The sequence below is a fragment of the Sminthopsis crassicaudata genome, chromosome 3, assembly GCF_048593235.1.
Source record: "Sminthopsis crassicaudata isolate SCR6 chromosome 3, ASM4859323v1, whole genome shotgun sequence".
Classification (NCBI taxonomy): Eukaryota; Metazoa; Chordata; class Mammalia; order Dasyuromorphia; family Dasyuridae; genus Sminthopsis; species Sminthopsis crassicaudata.
This window is the reverse complement of record NC_133619.1, coordinates 8,647,559-8,653,558: the sequence shown is the minus strand read 5'-3', so window position 1 is coordinate 8,653,558 and position 6,000 is coordinate 8,647,559. Positions and strand designations below refer to the sequence as shown.

Below are 6,000 nucleotides of genomic sequence, written 5' to 3'. Positions count from 1 at the left end.
GTTCTGAGTTGAAATCTTTCCTCAGCCATTTATTGCTTAATCTTTCTCAGTCATAGTTTCCTCATTTGTCAGAAGGGGCTATAACATCTCCCACAGCCCCTCTGACAGTTGTCATTTTAAATTTTGTCATCTTTGCCAATCTGATGGGTGAAATGATGCTTTGGAGATGTTTTAATTTGTATTTTTAAATTTTTAGCTATTTTTGCTGTTGTTCAGTTATTTTCAGGTCTATCTGACTCTTTGTGACCTCATTAGGCATTTTCTCAGCAGAGATACTAGAGTGATTTTGCCATTTCCCTCTCCAGCTCATTTTACAAATGAGGAAATTGAAGCAAACAGGGTTAAGTGACTTGCCCATGGTCACACAGCTTCTATGTTTGTGAGGACAGATTTGAAGTTGGACGATGAATCTTCCTCACTCTAAGCAGGCGCTATAATTTGGGGCATTTTTTTTTTCTTCACATAGTTCTTGATAAGTTGGATTCTTTGAGAATTTTGATACCTTAAATTTATTTAAATGTTAGCTGTTTTTGTGATATTCTAATTTTATTTTTGAGGGGAGAACAATTAAAGGACAGAATTCATAATGGTGATGGCCAGAAAAAGACTAAAGAATTAATGAAGCATATAAAATGCAAAGAAGAGAAGGAAGTTTTGAAGGAGACCCAGACAATGAGGACAGCTTTCGAACTAACACAACAACTTTATTTTATATAACATTGGGAATTATTGCTGTAGAGGAGAGAGCTGTTTGTCCAATATTCAAAAATTTCCCCTTTCTCCTCAGGACGGTAGCAACTGAATCTTTCCTAACTCTTTTTTCTTTGTTTCGTAAAAGGGTCATTTAGGATGGGATCTTTTCTTTGGTCTCCCTATCTCCTCTAGATCTCTTTTCTGAAAATTTAATCAACCAAACCTGGTAGAAACAATAAGCTCATTTTTAGCCAAAAGGACATTTCTGAAGATTTCATCAACTTTTACTATTACAACAATAAGCTCAGCCTAGGGGTGATATTATTATAACATTTTTAGCCTAGGGGCAGTTAGGTGGCAGTGAATGGAGCAATAGGCTTGGGATCAGGAAAACTCATCTTCATGAGTTCAAATCCAGCCTCAGATACTTATTAGCTGGATGACATTAGGCAAGTTTCCTAGCATTTGTCTACTTCAGTTTTTTTTTTCAGCTGTAAATTGGGGATAATAATAGGAAATGAGATAATATTTGTAAGGCATTTAGCTCAATGTTCATCCCCTAGTAGGTAGTTAATAAGCGTTGTTTTCTTGGAGATAGTTAGAATCTCCCAAGAGTATGATTCAACTTTATGGATGTATAATCATTATTCTTGCTTTTACGATATTATTACAAGGAATTGATAATTCCATGATGACTGATTTTTATGTAAATGGAAAGTTTGCTCCTGGGTTTTTTTTTTTTTTAATTACCTTAAATACCTTCTACTCTCAGGGATTTTATATTTTACTACCAAGATACAATGTAAAAAGTGCAATTAAGCACCAGCTACATTTTGAAAGAGATGAAAACTCTTAGAAATATCTATTTTTCCTTCCAGCTTGAGATGGAAAACACAGAAAGTGAAATACAGGCTTTTCATGTGATTTTCTGTATTAAGAATCTTGCCTTTAATTGGGCCACGCAGAATCCTGTTGAGTGAGGAGCAGGCTAAGCTCATTTTTATTGCCCAGAAGTCAGAATGAAGAATTTTGCTGTAACAGGATTTTGAAAGATGAATGCATGATGAAGAAACCTTTTGAGTGAAAAGCTCATTGAGTCAACCTGAGAAATTGTGTAGTTCTCTAGCTTAAGTGAACTGTTTATCCCTAAAAGAATGTAACACTTTTTCTATGCTCTTTTAAAGTGAATATAAGATGTTTTTTCCCCCTTTTTTTTCCCCTGAGACAATTGGAGTTAAGTGACTTGCCCAGGGTCACACAGTTTGGAAGTGTTAAGTGTCTGAGACCATATTTGCACTCAGGTGACTTCTGGGCTGATGCTTGATCCACTGCACCACCTAGCTACCTCTGTACTTGAGTTTTAAAAGCATTCCATTTCATTAGGGAGAGTACATTTTTTTAAAGGGGGATTTATCCAGCAGGAGGGCAGTGAGAATTGGATTGGGGCCAACAGGGGCTTTGTTAATTTCCAGGTGGGTGCTGATTGCAGGAGGATGCTGTTGTCCACTTAGCCAGGTGTAGGAAGTTTGGATCCCGATGATTGTATTTCAAAGTCTGAGGCTCCAGCCGGGGTTTGTTAGTTTTATTAAAGGATTACTGCCCTTGGGAGGAGCCAACCCTTGTATTATAAATACCAGGCAAGCTCCTCAGACAGGAGAGTTCCCTGATGGCTTTTAATAACGCCCCCTTTTCTCAGAGAAATGAGTCTGGGTTTCTTGGTAGTTTTTACCTACAGAACCTATAATTTTTACCTGCTCTCCTACTGTAAGAAGCAGAAGGGGATTGGTTAGTAGAAAAATAGTTTTGCGTGGTATAGATTATTCCTGAAGAGGCCGAGTGCGTCAAGACCTACAGTCAAGACTTGTAAGTTGTTCTGAACAAATAGATTTCTCTACTAATATTTCTTTCTCTTAGATTTATGTGTGTATCCACTCTCTCCCTCAGACACTTGTGCATTCATGGGAGAGTGTGATTCAGGTCGTACTGTCATTATTCTTGCTTTACTATATTATTACAAGGAATTGATAATGCCATGATGACTGATTTTTATTTAAATGGAAAGTTTGCTACTGGGGGGGGGAGCATAAAAGATACCTTCAATACCTTTTACCCTTAGGGATTTTATATTTTACTATCAAGATACAATGTAGGGGCAACTAGGTGGTGCAGTGGATAGAGCACCAGCCCTGAAGTCAGGAGGACCCGAGTTAAAATCTGTCCTCAGACACTTAACACTTCCTAGCTGTGTGACCCTGGGCAAGTCACTTAACCCCAATTCCCTCAGCAAAATAAAAAAGGATACAATGTAAAAAAAAAAAGAAAAAAGAAAAATGTGGTTAATACAAAGCCCTAAAAGACAGTTTATTCATGAGAAAGAACATACATATTGATTTAACAAAGACAGAGGGAGAAGTCAGACATCAGGAGAACCAAAAAAGACCAGGATCAAAACAAAACAAAACAAAAGAACAACAACAAAAACCCCCAAAAACAAACAAAAAACAGGAAGGAGAGTGAATTTACGAAGAGGGAGTAGCTCTGAAATGATACAGAAAAGCCAAAGGATGAGAACTTAGAAAAGGTTATGAGATTTAGAAGTTAAGAGGTCATTATTTATATTGCAGAAAGAAATTTCAGTTGAGTGGCAAATGGAGTTAGAATCCATTTTATAATTTGTCAAGCAATAACTGAGGTAGGAGGGCAAGAAGATCAGAAAGACAAAAATCAAGAGAAGAGTAATAATGTTTCGTAAGAGGAGACAAATTATCCTGAGGTTACTATTCCCAAAATTTAAGTGAGGAAAAAAATTTACCAAAAATTTTTTAGTCATTTCCTTTGAAAAATGGGTCTTTTTAAAAGGAATTCAATGATAAGATAGTAAAGAGAGGGAACTGTTTCCTTGGAAAAACAAGCTGAGATCTGGCTGTCTTTAGTCATTGGAAAAGTCATCTTTGTAGCAGCGGTCATCAAAACCATTGATACTGGCTAAGAAACAGCAGTTAATCAGTGGAATAGCTTAGGTTCGTCAATGACTATAATAATCTAGTGTTTGATAAACCCAAAGACCTCAGCTTCTGGAATAAGAATTCACTATTTGACGAATTGCTGGGGAAATTGGAAACTAGTATGGTAGAAACTAAGCATTGACCCATGCCTAACACCATGTACCAAGATAAGGTTGAAATAGGGTCATGATTTAGACATAAAATGATACTATAAGCAAATGAGAAGAACAAAGGATAGTCTCAGATCTGAGAAGGAACGAATTTATGACCAAAGGACAACTAGATAATTTGGATTATATTAAGTTAATGTTTTTGTACAAACAAAACCAATGTAGACAAGATTAGAAGGGAAGCAGAAAATTGAAAAATTTTACATCCAAAGATTCTAATAAAGACCTCATTTCTAAGATATATAGAAAATTGACTCAAGTGTTTAAGAATACAAGCCATTCTCCAACTGATAAATGGTCAAATGAATAGATTGATGAAAAATTAAAATCATTTCTAGTCACATGAAAAAATTCTCTAGGTCACCATTGATCAGAGAAATGCAAATTAAGACAACTCCGAGGTACCACCTCAGACCTCTCAGATTGATTAAGATGACAGGAAAAGATAATGATGAATGTTGGAAGAGATGTGGGAAAACTGGGACATTAATACATTGTTGGTGAAGTTGTGAATTGATTCAACCATTCTGGAGAGCAGTTTGGAACTATGTTCAAAGAGCTTTCAAATTGTAAATACCTTTTGATCCAGCAGTGTTTCTACTGGGTGTGTATCCCTAAGAATATAAGAGGGAAAAGGACCTACATGCACAAAAATGTTTGTGGCAGCCCTTTTCGTAGTGGCAAGAAACTGGAAACTGAGTGGATGCACATCAACTGGGGAATGGCTGAATAAGTTATGGTATATGAATGTTATGGAGTATTATTGTTTTATAAGAAACAATCAGCAGGATGATAATTGGAAATATGTATAGAAGAATTGCACATGTTTAACATACATTGGATTACTTGCCATCTGGGAGAGTGGGTGGGAGAAAAGGAAGGAAAAAAATTAGAACACAAGGTTTTGCAAAGGTGAATGTTAAACTATCTTTGCATATATTTTGAAAATAAAAAGCTATTATTTTTTAAAAGTCATCTTTGCCTCTAGTCCTCAGTTTCTTCCTGGCCTCTATTTTTTCTCATTTCTGGGGTCACTGCTAGTCTGCTTCAAGTTTCCCTGGGGCTCATGAAGAATAGTAGTGTTGAAGGAGTTTAGGACTAATCCACCTAGAAGGACTGAAGTATCCACTCACCCCCCGGCTTTTTTGCTTGGCTTGAGTCATGAGATTAGAGGATGATGCTCTGGAAAGACTCTATCAGCACTCCCACATCCCAAGCTAGGGAAAATTTCAACAAGTTGGTGGAAAGAGCACTAGCCTGAGATTCGGGAGCCTGGGGTTCCAGCCCTCACTCTAGCTCTGTTTCCAATTATAAAATAAAGGTATTGACAATGAATTGACAAATGAAGAAAGGTTAGTCAAGATACTTTGATACACCTGTGCACTTATTTATGTAAATAAAGTGACTAAAATGTCCATACTTTTTGATTCAGATTCTAATAATAGGTACATACCACAAGGAGGACATTGATGAGGAGAACTTTCCCATATACCCCAAAATATTTATAGCAACACAAAATTTTTTTATTTTAATTTTTAATTTTTTATTATAGCTTTTTATTGACAGAACATATTCATGGGTAATTTTCAACATTGACTCTTGCAATCACTTCTGTTCCAACTTTTCCTTCCTTTTCTCCATCCCCTCCCCTAGATGACAGCCAGTCTCATACATATTAAACATGTTAAATTATAGCTTAAATACAATATGTGTATACAGTTTATATAGTTTATATAGTTCTCTTGGATTCAGATAGGTAAAAATAACCTGGGAAGAAAAACAAAAATAACTTAAATCAACTGATGCTGAGTGAAACGAGCAGAACCAGAAGATCACTGTACACTTCAACAACAATACTGTATGAGGATGTATTCTGATGGAAGTGGATATCTTCAACATGAAGAAGATCCAACTCACTTCCAGTTGATCAATGATGGACAGAGGTAGCTACACCCAGAGAAGAAACACTGGGAGGGGAATGTAAATTGTTAGCACTAATATCTGTCTGCCCAGGTTGCATGTACCTTCGGATTCTAATGTTTATTGTGCAACAAGAAAATGATATTCACACACATGTATTGTACCTAGACTATATTGTAACACATGTAAAATGTATGGGATTGCCTGTCATC

General features: G+C 36.2%; 1 protein-coding gene across 1 annotated transcript in view; it reads left to right on the top strand.

Moving 5' to 3' along the window:
• The first annotated feature begins 2,416 nt into the window (after positions 1 to 2,416).
• Positions 2,417 to 6,000, top strand: part of GAL3ST2 (galactose-3-O-sulfotransferase 2) — a 56,179-nt gene continuing 52,595 nt past the window's right edge. The window contains exon 1 of the mRNA XM_074297924.1: positions 2,417 to 2,556. The gene's annotated coding sequence lies outside the window, so the exon portion shown is untranslated. The remainder of the gene's footprint in view (positions 2,557 to 6,000) is intronic.